We start from the raw sequence: 17,492 nt of genomic DNA, 5'->3' as shown, positions 1-17,492 counted from the left end.
TATTCTTCTTAGACATTAAAAACTATGTCCTAGGCCAACTTTTGTTTTCACTTTGCCTGACAGGAAACCCTGGTGGCATAGTGGTTAAGAGCTGCAGCTGCTAATCAAAAGGTCAGCAGTTCAAATCTAGCAGTCCCTCTCGGAAACTCTATGGGGCAGTTCAACTCTGTCCTATAGGGTCACTATGAGTCAGAATTGACTCAACAGCGACAGGTTTGGTTTTTTTGGTTTTAGACAGGAAGCTTAAAATCCAATTTGTTATTCCTCTCTAACAACTACAAAGATTTGTGAGTATAGCTACTTGTGGTTTTTCCCTTCCTGCTATTCTCCAACCCCTGCCTTAGTTTACCTCTGACTCTAATTTATATTTGCCCTAGTCTTAACATTTTTCTCTCCTATTGATTTTTTGCCTTTTTGTCATATATTTTGGTTGTAAACAATTTAAAGTGAGTTATGGAACAATCAGAGAATAGATATGGCAACTAAGTTATTGAATGAAATAAGGGTCCAAATTACATCTTATGAGGCAAAAGTTAGATCTCCTAAAGTATTCTAAGGACCTGAGTGCCAAGGCCACTCACCCTTTACTAGACCTGCCAGTTCCAGCACGCCAGTCCTGATTCTATGCGGTGTTCACTAGTCACAGCAAATCCGAACTTGTACAAAACCTCTATTAAATACTCCAGACTTAGAGGAGTTGGGAACATTGGCTGAAAGAAAATTCTTTTTCTCCCAAGGAAACTGGCAGAATCCCACACCATGAGCATTCTTGGAGGTTGTTCAGCTCTGGCTTCACTGCTCCATTGAAGAGATCTCCCATGTACAGTAGGAAGAAAACAAGTGTATTTTTTTACCTGAGCCTGTTCCAGGGAAGTTGCTGTGTAGAACATACATCCCAGATCATAAAGTTACCTGCTTATTTTTCAGTTCAGTAGCACAATTGGAAAGTTGATGATTACATTCTGGTCGGTTAATAGCTGTCTGGGGCCAGCCTTTCATAACAACTCTGCAATTCATCAGGTAACAAACATTTATTAAGCATCTATTATTTGTAAGGTGCAATGCTAGCTGTCTTACGGGACATAAATATGAATATGTCATAAGTCCAGTACTTGAAAATCATACATTACAATGAGGAAAGCTATAAACCAAAATACCAAACCTGTTGCTGCAGAATCGATTCCGACTCACAGAGACCCTGTAGGACAGTGTTAGAACTGCCTCATAGAGATTCCAAGACTGGAATCTTTATGGAGGCAGACTTCCACATCTTTCTACCTCGGAGCAGCTGATGAGTTTAAGCCACTAGGGCTCCTTGAAGATGGCTATACTAATATTTAAAAGCCCATATATATTATGCAGATAACCCAATCTTTGAATGCAGTATCGGAAGTAGGAGTGATTCCATTGGGTGAAATTAAGGAAGGCTTCATACGGGCCATGAATTTTGAGATGATTTTTGGATATTGGCACATAAAATAAATTGGACAAGCATGACAGGTAAGGGAGAAAGAATGAGCAAATGTGGGAAATAAGAAAGAGCTCAAAGGTAAACCACTCGTCCTTGCATGCTGGAGAATGGTGGGAAATAATACTTGAGAAAAACATGGCAAAGGCTGAGAAGTTTGTTCTTAATTCAGTGGAAAGTGAGGTATCCTTGAATATTTCCAAAAAAGGAAGAAATGGCATCAGAGATTCCTCACAAAGTTTTGTCTGGCACTAAAATGAGTGATAGATTAAAGCTGGTGAGAAAGAGGTAATTGGAAAATGAGTGAAAAGGCTAATGCGATTTTCCATTGGAAAGTATTTAACATCTCCTTTTTTTTTTTTTTTTTTACTGAACAGCAAGTGTTAATTCTTTACCTATTATGTACGTGGCATGCAGAATCACACGAAGAATCACTACTAATAACCACTGGAATAATTTACTAATGACACATTTAATGATGTGCAACAACAACAGTTTTCAAGATACGGAAATCTGCGATCCCATCATAGTTTAACTATTGCAATCACTTCCACTTGGAAGAAATCAAAGATGATTCCAGCAGTCTTTGGATTTTTCAGTCTGCTGATCAAAGCAGCAAGGGTTCTGGTTTTCTGATCATTATTGAGTGGAAATGTTAACTTCTGCAGATTCTGCTTTCGCTTGCAAAATTATAAGTGTATTGGTTCCCCTCTAACTCACTAAGTGCTTTTCTCCATGGCCACCCATCTGAACAACAGAAAAGTCTCCAAAAAGGTGATTACCAGCATGATCAGGACCAATCTGAATTCAGACCTACTGTAAAAAAGTAATATATTTCCTGCTTTTCCATTTCCTTTTCCTAGACATCAAATACTTCTTTTGAAAATGCAATTAGCTGTGATTGTCATGTATATGCAATTAAAATGTCCAATTTAAGTTTTCACTTAAAGCTGACTTTGGATGGGTCTTTTGGTGGCACAAGCGGTTAAGCACTCAACTTCTAACCAAAAGGTTGGTGGTTTGAACCCACCCGGAGGTGACCAGAAAGAAAAGTCCTGGTGATCTGCTTCCAAAAGGTCACAGCCATGAAAACTCTATGGAAGTCAGTTCTACTCTGCAACACATGGAGTTACCATGAGTCAGAATTCACTCAACAGCAACTGGTTGGTTTGTTTGCTTTTTGTTGTTTTGTTTTACTTTGGGTGCATTGTTTTTTAATCCTTATACTTCTAAATTTCTTTGAACATATGTGCAAAGGAAATGCTAGTGACATAGTGGTTAAGTGCTACGGCTGCTAACCAAAAGGTCAGCAGTTTGAATCCGCCAGGTGCTCCTTGGAAACTTTATGGGGCAGTTCTACTCTGTCCTATAGGGTCGCTATGAGTCAGAATCAACTCGACGGCAGTGGGTTTCTATATGTGTAAAGGGCAATGGGACATTTCTGGATGCTGTTACCAATTTATAGCCATATCCTGTAGACTGTTGCGTCCCCTCGTCCTAAATTCTGCTAAACGTAACTAACCTTCTCAAACTTTTTTCAGCTCAGCCTAACCCTTGCCATATCACATAGAGAAAGGTAGGGACTCAACATTTCAAATTCCAACAGTTAATAAGAAATGATGATCTTTATTAATGAAATTTTTGAGAGCTTAAAAAAAATCAGAATTTTTTTTTAAAAAGCCTGCCTCACATTTTCATGCCTCACAAAATGAACAACTATTAACATTTTTAAATTTTTGTTTAATTAATTTGGAAAAGAAATAAAATATCATATTTCTAGCTAAAATAATTTCTTCTACAAGGATCAGCACAAAGCTGGTTCCTACGAGGTAGAGGTTAAAGACGTCCCAAATGTCCAGCTTTTCCAAGCTGCTGTACCACTCCGTCGTCTCTAACATCGACTACTCCTCCTCCCCTCAGTACTATCCCTCCCATCTTTGAGGTCCCTAATTCGCTGCAAGGTCTCACAGAACGCAGGAACCATATACAGGAAATGGCTCATGTAGTTGTGGAGGCTGGCAAGTCCCGAATCAGTGGGTCAGGCACAGGCTTCTCCCTGGTCCTCAGTCTCTGCCCACAGGGCTCAGCTTTCTCACTCCTTGGGCCCGGAAACCTAATGCACTGTCTCCTGTGGGTCTCCCCTTCCTTGGTGGTGGTGGGCTTTCCTCTCTGCTCTGGAACTGGCTCTCTCTCTCTTTTTTTAATAATTTTTATTGCACTTGAAGTGAAAGTTTACAAATCAAGTCAGTCTCTCACACAAAAACCCATATACACCTTGCTACCAATTACTCTCCCCCTAATCAGACAGCCCACTCTCTCCCTCCACTCTCTCTTTTTGTGTCCATTTCACCAACTTCTAACCCCTTCCACCCTCTCATCTCTTTCTCCAGGCAGGAGATGCCAACATAGTCTCAAGTGTCCACCTGATCCAAGAAGCTCACTCCTCACCAGCATTCCTCTCCAACCCATTGTCCAGTCCAATCCATGTCTGAAGAATTGGCTTCAGGAATGGTTTCTGTCCTGGGCCAGCAGAAGGTCTAAGGGCCATGACCACCGGGGTCCTTCCAGTCTCAGTCAGACCATTAAGTCTGGTCTTAAGGAATTGGCTCTCTTTTAAGGCAAAACTGTCCAATCCCCTTGGTGGGCCACAATTATTTTATTTGCACAGCCCTGCCCAATCACCTGGGTGGGAATTACAAGACTATGCCAAAAAAGGCTGTACTATGTAATTCATCACACTGCACTAGTTCAAGTCCCCTTAGTCATCCATCTATCCTAGATCCAGTTTCTTTTACCCTTCTGAGGAGCAACCCTTTCCCACATTTTGCCGTATAATCTTCCAGTCCATTCTTATACTTGGATGTATATACATGTATCCATAAATAATATATACTGTAATTTTGTGTTGCCTTTTACAGTTAAGGAAACCTTGTGGTGTAGTGGTTAAGTGCTACAGCTGCTAACCAAGAGGTCGGCAGTTCGAATCTGCCAGGTGTTCCCTGGAAACTCTATGGGGCAGTTCCACTCTGTCGTATAGAGTTGCTATGAGTTGGAATCGACTTGACAGCAGTGGGTTTTGGTTTACAGTTAAATAAATTATATCATAAAATCATATTTTCTGCAATATTTTCTCTTAATATTATGTTTTTCAGTTCTATTAGTTTATGAAGAGAAATTGTATTAATTCCTTTTTGCCTCTGGACTGTGTTCCATTGTATGGGTAAACCCCATTATATTTATTCCTTTCGGGTATTTCATTATATTTTTTCATTTCGGTGGTTCCAAATACTTTACTTTCACAAACAATACTGACTGAGAATCAGCTTTGTGCATGTTTGCTTGTGCACTTGGGAGAGTTTCTCTAGGCTACAGATTTAGAAGTGAAATTTCAGGAGGTGTCTACTTTCAGGTTTCTTGTTGTTTTTGTTTTTGGAAACTGTCAAATTGTTCTCCAAAGTGGCTGTGTCATTTATATCCCATTTGCTATTTTAGGTTTTTTTCTTTTCTTTTAAAACTGTGACCAACTCCATTGTATGGATATACCACAGTTCTTTTTTTCATCAAGCAGTTGGGTTGTTTCCAGTTTGGGGCAATTACAGGTAAAGCCACTCTAAACATTGACCTGCAGCTTTTGCATGTGTAGACAAATGCTTTCATTTCTGTTGGATAAATAACTTTTGTATCTCCGACATTACTAGTGAGGCTTCATGGATTTCTTCCCTCCGTGACATGTTGGGAGACCTGTTGGCACAGTGGTTAAGAACTCAGGCTTCTAATCAGAAATTTGGCAGTTCAAATCTACCATCTGCTCCTTGGAAACCCTATGGGCCAGTTCTACTCTGTCATATAGGATCAATATGAGTCAGAATTGACAGCAATGGCTTTGTTTTGGGGTTTTTTTGTGACAGGTTGAAGGTGGTGACCTCGGAATTTAAGGAGATGATAACGTTGTCAGCATGCATTTCTGTGGCCGGGACTTGTTTCCTGGTAAGATTGCATACCAGCACTTATAAGGCTCGAAGAGGTGCCAACATGACATCATCAGCCTCCAAAAAGTCCTGCATGATTTATCATGTCTTGCAAGCCTTTCAGTACTGCATAAAAATACGAAGCAAGAAGCTCCTTCCTTCTGCATGAAGTGGTAAAGTGGAGAGCAGCCTAATTATGAATAAGAGTTTCTTCTCAATAATCACATTTTAAAAAAACAGAAATTTTCTGCTCAAAACAGTAAGGTACCATTGTGCATCACTGAAGAAACAGTTTGGAATGGGCCTAGTCTACAATTAGACTTTGTAATTTCCCTCTAAATATCTCTCTCCTTTCTCTAAAAGGAGCCCTTGTAGCACAGTGGTTAAAGCGCTGGGCTGCTAACCAAAGGTTCGATAGTACAAACCCACCAGCTGCTCCACGGGAGAAAGATGTGGCAGTCTACTTCTGTAAAGATTTATAGCCTTGGAAACCCTATGGGGCAGTTCTACTCTGTTCTACAGAGTTGCTATGAGTCTGAATTGACTTGACAGCAGTGGGTTTGGTTTTCCCCTTTTCTCGTCTTTCCTTACATTCCTTAAAGCATCCTGAAACCTCCCTCCTTAGCTCAACAATTCAAAGTCATAAAGCTCTAACCAGAAATCAGAAGATGTCAGCTCTGGGGCCAGCACTGTTGGGGAACTAAATAATCCAACACCTTGGGCAAGTCATTTTTCTAATGAGTTTTGTCTTTTTTATAGAATCACAAAGTGATGCCAAAGGGCATAATCTAGGATTTGAAGCCAGCTTAGCCCTGTCAGAGCTCCACCTTTCTCTCTCTCTCTCACATACACACACACACACACACACACACGCACCCACATATGCACACAACTGTTCTAGAGACGGAGAGATCGCCTCATCCAAGTTGCTTGTTTCATTGTATTAGCACATCCCACGGTAGGTGGATGGCCTATCTAAGAGATCAGAGCCAGAGCTCCAACTAAGCCAGTGCCCTTTCCACCCCGCAAACCCGTCTTCTTCTGCCTTTGGAGCCAGCCCTCTGTCCCTTCATTGGTGTCACTCTACCTACCTAATTGCTGATTTCCTTTTGGGGGAAGCAGGGTGAACTAGAGAAAATCTCAAAAGCCTTCCCCACCAGTCCCCAAAAACCACAGCAGTTGATGCTCCATCGGTCACTCATTTCCCAAGGAACTAGGCTGCTGTTGTTGTCTTTAGGTGCCTTCAAGTTGGTTTTGACTCATAGCAGCCCTATGTATGGAACAAAACACTGCCCAGTCTGGCGCCATCATTGTTATGCTTGAGTCCATTGTTGCAGCCACTGTGTCAATCCATCTCATTGAAGGCTTTCCTGTTTTTTGCTGACCCTCTACTTTACCAAGCTTGATGTCCTCTCCAAGGACTGATCCCTCCTGATATGATGTCCAAAGTATGTGAGACATAGTCTTACCATCCTTGCTTCTAAAGAGCATTCTGGTTGTGCTTCTTCCAAGACAGATTTGTTTGTTCTTTTGGCAGTCCGTGGTATATTCAATATTCTTCACCAACGCCATAACTTAAAGGCACCAATTCTTCTTCGGTCTTCCTTATTTATTGCCCAACTTTCGATTGCATGAGGCGATTGAAAACACCATGGCTTGGGTCAGGCACAGCTTAGTCTTCAAGATGACATCTTCGCATTTTAACTTTTGCAGCAGGTTTGCCCAGTGCAATGCTCTTTTGATTTCTTGACTGCTGCTTCCATCAGTGTTGATTGTGAATCCAAGTAAAACAAAATCCTTGACAACTTCAATCTTTTTTCTGTTTATCGTGATGTTGCTAATTGGACCAGTTGTGATGATTTTTGTTTTCTTTATGTTGAGGTGTAATCCATACTGAAAGCTATGGTCTTTGATCTTCATCAATAAGTGCTTTAAGCCCTCTTCACTTTCAGCAAGCCAGGTTAGGCTAGGTCCTTGAAATACAAAGATACAAAGCATAAAAAAGACCCAAGCTTCAGTAGAGAGGAAGAGACAACCCAAGAAAATAGACTTATAATCTGGGTAAATTAATGTGATAAATCAGTCACAGGAGTATTTTCAGAACACCATATAAGTGCAGCAACTTTACTTCACAAAGAAACAGTAGGGCTCACCAGTTTGACAACAACAGAAAAGCACAGGGAGCAGGGCACTAAGGCAAGAAAGGACATGTGCAAAGGCACTGAGGCAGGAAAGGACAGAGCATATTCAAGGGACTACAAGTGGTGAGCACTGCTGAAGCAGAAGCTACATGGAGAGAAGCAGTGGAGCTTTGTTATATCAGCTATTCTAGCAAGAGAATTTCAGTCTATAATAGAAACAGAGATCAAGGTATTAGTGGCTAACAGGAGTTTTTCCAAGGGAGGGAAAAAAAAAAACCTTCTCAGGTTCTTCAGGAAGGGGTCTTCAAAGCACACATGGTGGGAAATGGTGTACTTGTCATTCCAGAGGATTCGGTACTAAAGACAGAACAGTGGTAAATCTACAAGCCTAGAGGGCACCCTAGAAATGGAATATGACCTTGAGCTTAATCTGTCTAGTCAAGGGCTAAACCACTAGTAACTCCCTCTCTTCCTTATTCTAGTTCTGCCACTGGAAAGAGAGTGAGTTGACTGTATCCCAAAGGACCATAGAGATTGTTCTTTACAAGTAGTTCTTGATGAAGAATTATAAGGCAATAGCTGCACTGATGCCTGGAAGGGCTTGTGCCAATGTCACCTAGGGAAACTGACCATCTCTTGTTGCACTCCTCCACATGCCATCTCTTCAACATGTCACAGGTATTTCTGGTATATGGTATTTTACAATTTGGCCTAAAAAAGATCGCTTTGATATTAATAATGCCCCAGCTATTTATCCAGGAGGAATGGAAACATATGTCTGCACAAAAACCTTTATGTCAATGTTTACAGCAGGTTTATTTTTAATTGCTCCAAACTGGAAACAATGCAACCATTTAATGGAAAAAAGAACTGTAATATATTCATACAATGGAATGCTGCTTAGCAACTGAAATGAACTATTGATGCACACAACTTGGATAAATCTGAAAGGTATTGTGTTAGGTTTTTAAAAAAAAAAAAGCCATACACAAAAGGATTCCTACTATAGCGACAGAGAACAGATCATTTGCTGTCAGAGCCTGGCGTAGGGGTAGGAGTGGAGGGAATGATACAAAGAGGCACAAGGGGACTATTGGAGGTAATGGGGATGTTCTATACCTTGGTTGTGGTAGTGGTTACACAAGTTGAAATTCATAGAACTGTGCACTCAAAAGGCATGAATTTTACTTTATGTAAATTATACCTCAGTAAACCTGTCAGTTTGTTGTACTGTGGTGACTTGTGTATCACTATGATGCTGGAAGCTGGTCCCAGGTATTTCAAATACCAGCAGAGTCATCCATGGTGTACAGGTTTCAGCAGAGCCTCCTGACTAATACAGAGTAGGAATAAAGGCCCGATGATCTACTTTTGAAAATTAGCCTATGAAAAGCTTATGGATAGCAACAGAACTTGCCTGATATAGTGCTGGATGATGAGCCCCTTAGGTTGGAATGTGCTCAAAATAAGACTGGGAAAGAGCTGCCTCCTTAAAGTAGAGTCAACCTTGATGACACAGATGGAGTAAAACCTTTGGGACCTTCATTTGCTGATGTGGCATGACTCAAAATGAGAAGTAACAGCTGCAAACATTCATTAGTAATCAGAATTTGGAATGTATAAAGTATGAAAAAGGAAAACTGGAAGTCATCAAAAATTAAATGAGAGGCTTTAGGTATTAGTGAGTTGAAATTGATTGGTACTGGCCATTTTGAATTGGACAATCATATGGTCTACCATGAGGGAATAAAAAACTGAAGAGGAGCAGCATTGCATTCATCATTAACAATAATAGTTTTAGATCTATCCTAAAATGCAAGATGATCAGTGATAGGTTTACATCCATACACCTATAAGAAAGACCAGTTACTGCAACCGTTATTCAGATTTACACACCAACCACATATGCCAAAGATGATGAAACTAAAGATGTTTATGACCCGCTATAATCTGAAATTGATCAAGCATGTAATAAAGTTACGTTAATAATTACTATTGATTGAAATGTGAAAGCAAGGAACAAAGAAGGAGCAGAAGTTGGAAGATATGGCTTTGGTGATAGAAATAATGCCAGAGGTCACATAATAGAATTCTGCAAGACCAATGACTTAATCATTGGAAATACTTTTTTTCAACAACTCTATTGATGACTATACATGTGGACCTCATCAGAAGGATTATACAGGAATTAAATCAGTTATAACTGTGGAAAGAGGCAACGGAGAAGCTCAATATCATCAGTCAGAACAAGGCCAAGGGCTGCATATGGAAGTCCAAATTGAAGCCGAAGAAAATTGAAACAAGCCCAAGACAGCCAAAGTATGACTTTGATATATCACGCCAGAATTTAGAAACCATCTCAAGAATAGATTTGATGCATTGAACGCTAATGACTGAAGACCAGACGAGTTGTGGGGTGACATCAAGGACATCACACATGAAGAAAGCTAGAGGTCATTAAAAAGACAGGAAAGAAAGAAAAGACCAAAATGGATGTCAGAAGAGATTTTGAAACTTACTCTTGAACGTAGAGTAACTAAAGCAAGTGGAAGAAATGATGACGTTAAAGAGGTGAACAGATGATTCCAAAGGGCAGTTTGAGAAGACAGAGTAAAGTATTATGATGAAATGTGCAAAGACCTGGTGTTAGAAAACCAAAAGGCAAGAACACACTCAACATTTCTCAAGCAGAAAGAACTGAAGAAAAATTTAAGCTTTGAGTTGTGTTACTGAAGTTTAGTGTGTTACTGAAGTTCAGTGTGTTACTGAAGTTGTGTTATGGGTAAAAATCTGAATATACAGATTCCCTGTACCAAAAAAAAAATTGACCAATGTTCAACCAACCACTGGTACCAAAGGAAGAAGTTCAAGCTTCACTAAAGGCATTGGTGAAAAACAAGCCTCCAAAAACTGATGGAGTATCAATTGAGATACTTCGGCAAAAAGGTTGCAACACTAGAAGAGTTTACTTACCTATATCAAGAAATTTGGAAGTCAGCTATGTGGCCAACTATTTGGAAGCGATCCATATTTGTGTCCATTCCAGAAAGTGATCCAATGAATGTGAAAATTATTTAACAAAATCATTAATATCACATACTAGCAAAATTTTGCTGAAGATAATTCAAAATGATTGCAGCCATTATCAACAGGGAACCACCAGAAGTTCAGGGTGGACTCAGAGAGAACATGGAACAAGGAGTATCATTGCTGATGTCAGATGGATCTTAGCTGAAAGCAGAGAATACCAGAAAGATATAACCCATGTTATATTGACTACTTGAAGGTATTCAACTGTGTGAATCATAAAAAATTGTGAATAACATTGTGAGTAACATTATGAACACTTAATCATGCTCATGTATAACTGACTACAGGCTTGTTTCAGTATGGATTACACCTGAATGTGAAGACAATGAAAATCCTCACAACTAGACCGATAAATAACATGATGATAAATGTGGAAAAAAGTTAATGTTATCATTGTGTTCATTCTACTTGGATCAACAATCAGTCCCATGACAGCAGCAGTCAAGAAATCAAATGACATATTGCATTAGGCAAATCTGCTGCAAAAGACCTCTTTAAAGTTCTAAAAAGCAAAGATGTCACATTGATGACCAAGATGTGTCTGACCCAAGCCATGGTCTATTTCAATCACCTCATATGCATGCAAAAGCTGGACAATGAAAAAGGAAGACAGAAGAAGAATTGATGCACTCAAACTGTGGTGTTGGCAAAGTATACTGAATATACTATGGACTGCCAGAAGCATGAACAAGTCAGCCTTAGAAGAAATACAATCAGAGTGATCCTTAGAAATAAGGATAGTGAGACTTTGGCTCACTTATTTTGAATACATCATCAATAAAGACCAATTGCTAGAAAAGGACATCATGATTAGTAAAGAGTGAGCAAAAACAAAGGCAATCCTCCATGAGATGGATTGACACAACAGTGGAAACAATGGACTCGAGCATACCAACAATCAAGAAGGGGGTGCTGGACCAGGGAAGGTTTTGTTCTGTTATACATAAGGTTGCCTTGAGTTGGAGGTGACTCAGTGACAACTAACAACAATGACAAGCCTGAATTACCAATAATACAATAAAACCTATAGAATTCTCTCTACTTCGATGTATGTTTGAACACTTCTACAATAAAAACTTTTAAACATGTGATTAAAAAAAAAAAAAATACCGTTGCCGTCAAGTTGATTCCGATTCATAGTGACCCTGTAGGACAGAATAGAACTGCCCCATAGGGTTTCCAAGGAGTGGCTGGTGGATTTGAACTGCCAACCTTCAGGTCAGCAGCCAAGCTCTTAACCACTGTGCCACTAGGGCTCCATGCAATAAAAAATTTAATACTACCACATGACATGAGATAGTTTGTCTCACTCAGGTGCTTGTGGCATAACTTAGCACTGCTGCTCCTGCTGGGGGAGTGAGGACACAAGCTTGTCAGGTTGGCTTAGAGAGGGGCAAGTGACCACCCATTAGCCAGGGTGGGTGTGCTCACAGGCAGTGCTCAGTGGAAAACAAAAGCATCAATGCCACCTACCTCAGAAAAAAGGAGCCCTGGTTATAGAGACAAAATTTTTCAATGTGGACTAAAAGGTCCCGCATAATCGGGCCCTTGATTATATGGTCCCGTGTTTCTGCTACTGTCACACCTTTCCATGCTAGTGTCTTGCCACAGGTCATTTGCACATTCTGTCCTCTAACATGCTGTTGTCTCTACTCTTCACATAGTTAATTCCTTCTTGACATCTCAGCACAGATGACATTGCCCCAAAGAAGCCTTTTCTTACCTATGGGACTATATATACCTAATGCCTGATGACAGGTCCTCAGGGTACAGTAGACTGCTCCCACTCAACACTTGTCACAGATTAACTGTCCATTGACCTGTGTGATTATTTACTTTCTTGGGAGTCTCCTTGCTAAGCTGCACAAGCCACAGGTCAGAAACTGGGATAGGTTTTGTGGTTCCACTGAATCCCCCGTTCTGAGCTCAGTGTTTAGCTAGGTTCAACATTCATTCTGTGAAAAACTGAATAAAATATATGTATCTAAAGCAACTGAGGAAAAATTATCCCTAGCCTGAGGGTCAGGAGATCTAGATATGAACCATCTTCCCACTTAATTTCAGTATGACCTGAAGGGAGCCATTCCAGCCACCTGCTCCTCAGATTCCCCCTTGTAAAATCAGGAGATGGGGCCTCATGAGTCTTTAGAGCTCTGGTTTGATGACAATATCTGTTCATTGCTTTTACTGACATTGCCACCACTGTACTTTTCTTCACTTTGCTTCTCCAAGGAAGCAATGACGGCAGGACCTTTGAAATCCTGCTTCATTTCCACAGAGCTCCACAAATTTTTGACAAAAACCTCTCCAAAAGACTACAGGCTGCTTGTAAACCACAGAGCCCATTGAGGCCTAAAGTTAAAAGGTCATATTGTGTAGTATGGTCCTCAGAGTCATCTGGGAACAATAACTAAAACATATAAATTACAAAACCGTGATGGCCTGCTGCTGTATCCATGGAAACAGATGTTGGTTTGGCCAAAGTGCTTTATAATGATTGTGATTAATCATCCTTGAAATCACTGTTATTTATTGGCGTATAACTGATGGAACCATGTTGCAAGGGCTATATTGTACAGTTTTACAAATTTTCAGTTGTTAGAGTTAGAACCATAGCTGTAAAATAGCAAAAAATGTCCTTTAGAATGTACTCATTAAATATCAGTCAAAGAGAACAGGAAAATATAAAACCCATAAAAAAAAAAAAAAACATAGCTTGGAATAATAGTCAATAACAACATTGTGTCAACACAAGTCACTACATTCAAGATAAATTCTCTTCCATGCTTCACATAAAATTAGTGCTAAGGAAAACTTAAAAAAAATAGGGACCCTTTCTTTGTGAGCTCTTTCTAAGTTTAGTTCTTTTTCACAATTTTCTTTTATCTCAGTTTGAGTCATAACCATAAACCTGTAAAAAAGTTATGGGTTCATTTATTTGTCACCTTTTCCTTCAGCCAGCCTTCCCTGTCACAAGCATTTTCCCAACTTTATGAAGTTGTGGACATTCTGAAGTTTTATCCCCTTGCATCTCACCACCTAAGAGTGACTTGTCTTGATTTGACCATATGGATAATTAAAGGATGATCAGAGTGTGGGAAGAGCCTTCATTCAAACTTGTTTCATATGGAGCTGGGGGGCATTCTCTGGAGACAACAAGCCTCAGGTCATTTTAGAACTATCTTAACTTCCTCATGTTCTCCCTCCAAGCCCCACCCCTGCCCTGACCCCTCGGAAGCCCAATATCCACCTAACAAAGCATGCACAACCTTGACCTTCTCTCACATGTGTGTGAGATGGCATACCTGAGACAAGGGAACGCCAAGGGATGGGCCAACAGGCCCGGAGGCCACTGTGAGCTTGGATATGTTCCTAATGCATGCTTTCCCAGAATACTTTTACTCCTCAGATACATATGGCATTATTTTCGGTGACAGTAGGAGCAATGAGAAAGGGCCAAAGCCTTGGGTGATGTTGGTATAAGTCTTTACTAAGCACATCTATAAAGCTACTGCCATTTCATTTTTGATATAGTACTGCAAATAAACAGCAATCCCTGGGCCCTTGAGCTATGGTCTGTGAACAGCCCCGAGACTGGTCTGCATAATGACCTTATTGCCTGTGGGGTGGGGCAGCTAGAGAGAGTTGGAGTGGGTGCTGGGAATTTGCAGCCATGCTAGGATATAGCCCAAACACCGTGTACATTAGCCACTCTGATGTGAGGTGATGTGAGGCTCCTTGGAAACTCACATCATAGCCTCTGAAATCTGTGTATAGCCACAGTCACCACAAACCTCGTGTCCCACAATATTCATAGACCTAGAAAAGTACCCAGAATACTTTGTGCAGCTGGGAAGGACAAGGAAAATTTGGTAAATTGGAAACTGATAAACAAAGCAAAAATATTTTGAAGGAGGCAAGATTTGTGACTATTTCCCAGTAATTATGACTAGAAGATCCCGATACCATCACAGAAGTGCAAGCATGAAGATTGTATGCTGTTATGGATTTAACTGTGCCCCCCAAAAATGTGTGTTGAAGTCCTAGTCCCTATACCTGTGGATGTGACCCTGTTTGGAAATAGTGTTTTCCTTGTTATGTTAATTAGGTCAAACCCATGTTGGATGGGTCCTAAACCTAATCACTTCTGAGTTACAAAAACAGCAGAATAGACACAGAGATACACACAGGGGAAGATGCCATATGGAGACCGACACACATAGTATATACAGCTACAAGCCCAGGAACTCCAAGAATTGCCAACCACTGAAAGCTGGAATAGACAAAGAAGGATTTCCACTAGAGCCATGCCCTGACTTCTAGCCTCCTGAACAGTGAGAAAATAAATTTCTGTTCTTTAAAGTCACCCACTTATGGTATTTTTGTTATGGCAGCACTAGGTAACTAAGACATATGTAAGTATTTATATATTCATGCAAAGAGGGGGTAGCCCCAAGGACACATGTGGGATTTCTGTATCTTCAATGCAGAGAACTAAGAGGTACCTCCAAAGGTCATTTGATCCAACTTTCTGAACCTGCATAACAGAGAATTACCATCCTCTGCTTTTAAATGGCCTCAGGAAAAAAAAAAAAAAAGACTCCATGATCTTATCTCAAGGCATATTCCAGAGATTTATTATAAAATGTAACAGGAAATTTATTATAAAATATAATAGGAAGAAGTGAGTATTTGATATAATGTACCCCAATGTTTCTCAAGTGGGGATGATTTTGTTCCCCAGGGAACATATGGCAGTGTCTGGAGACTTTTTGTTGTTGTTGTTATAGCTGCCATGGGATTAGATCTGGTGGGTTGAGACCAGAGGTATTTGCTCAAAGAAAAGAAAAGAAAAAACATTGCCATCGAGTCAATAGCAACTCATGGCGACCTCATGTGTTACAGAGTAGAACTGCTCTATAGGGCTTTCTTGGCTCTAATGTTTGTGGAAGCAGATCTCCAGGTCTTTCTTCCATGGCACCTCTACGTGGGTTTGAACCACCAATCTTTAGGTTAGTAGTAAGTGCAAACGATTTGTGCCACCCAGGAACCTTACGACTGTTGCTAAAATTCCTGTAATGCACAGGACAGCTCCCCTCCCCCCCCCATATAACAAAGAATTAAAAAAAAAAAAAAAAATTATTCAACCCAAAATGTCAATAGTGCTGTGGTTGAAAAACTTCGATATAGGCAAATAACCAGTGTAACTACATTATTCGTCTTTGAAACAGTTGGGCAAAGTCAAAAGATTCATAGTTGGGATAATTGGACTGATGGTTAAAGGCCTCTGTGTTTATAATGCCTTGGTCTCAGACCACTGGATTGATTTCACTGAAGGATATTATTAATAATTATTCAACTAAAATTAGCATACATTTTTAAGTTCCAAACACACAGGCAGGCCCTGCCTTTATGATGGTTACCACTGGAGAGGCGGGGAGTAAGAGGCATATAAAACACTGTATGGGAGTTTTAGAGATGAAAGCAATCCATTCTGCCTGGAAGACAGGGAAATTTTAATATGGAAAGATGACTTTTGAACTGTCAAACTAATCGCCCTTTACTTTCTAGTAATAATTTAAAACTGTTTAATTTAAATAGTGCCAAGCACTCTTCTAAATACTTTACATTCATTATTTCATTATATTCTCCAAACAACCCTATGAAGTAGGAACACTTATCCTCATTTTATAGATGAGGAAATTTGGACTCGGAGTCATTTTGTAATTTGTCAAGGTCACTCAGTCATTAAGGCTTTTAGTCAGAGCCCTCACCTGGACTTGTCTGTCTCCATAGTGAGTGCATGTAACTGCTGTGCCATACAGCCTTCCAGGGTATAGCCAAGTGATTTTAGTCAGGTGATAACATCTCCCCATCACTGGCTCTGTCAGGAGAATCTGATGGTGTTTAAGGCTCACCCAGCACCAGCACTCATTATTCTAACACAAATGTCCTTGTTGTTTTTAGGTGCTGACGAGTTCCAACTCATAGCTGCCCTATAGGGCAGAGCAGAACTGCCCCACAGGGTTTCCAAGAAGCAGCTGGTAGATTTGAACTTCCAGTCTTTTGGTTAGCAGCCAAGCTCTTAACCACTACGCCACCAGGGCTCCTAACACAAATAGGGGGATGATTTTTTGACATAACAGTAATCTTGGGGTTGGCTCATCAGTGGGGAGAAAAAGAAGGACTTCGAAATGATCCGTAGAAATGATAACAGTTAAATAGCTACTTGGAGTCCCTGGGTGGTACAGTTAACACGCTCTACTGCTAACATAAAGGTTGGAGGTTCAAGTCCACCCTCAGAAAAAAGAAAGCCCTGGTGATCTACTTCCAAAATATCATCCCCTGAAAATCCTATGGAACACAGTTCTACTCTGACACGCATGGGGTCGCCATGAGTTGGAAACAACTCCAGAAGCCTACCTGGGGGAAGGCAGGTAGGTGCCCTGGGCATCATGTTCATGCCCTGGGTGCCACTTGAGGGGGGTACCAATGAGCAGTTTCTATTGGCCATCACAGTTTCCATTGCCAGCTGTGAGAGGTCACTAAGCAATTTAACACTAATTGCCCTAGGCACTATTTTCCATAGTTAGGCCCCTGGACAATTCAAAGCAACTGGTTAACAAACTATCTGGGATTTTGACCCTAAAAGAAATTTTATCTTAGCCAATATTCCCTAAATGGAGCTTAAGAAAAAAGTTACTGTCATTGACTCCCCAAGTTCAAACCAATTTCATTTTGATAGTACAAGTATATTTCCTAACTACCATTCATTTCATTCATTCATTTATTAATTCAACAAGTACTTACTGATTGCCTACCATG

This window comes from Loxodonta africana, chromosome 26 (genome assembly GCF_030014295.1).
Source record: "Loxodonta africana isolate mLoxAfr1 chromosome 26, mLoxAfr1.hap2, whole genome shotgun sequence".
Taxonomy (NCBI): domain Eukaryota; kingdom Metazoa; phylum Chordata; class Mammalia; order Proboscidea; family Elephantidae; genus Loxodonta; species Loxodonta africana.
Note: the sequence above shows the minus strand (reverse complement) of the source record.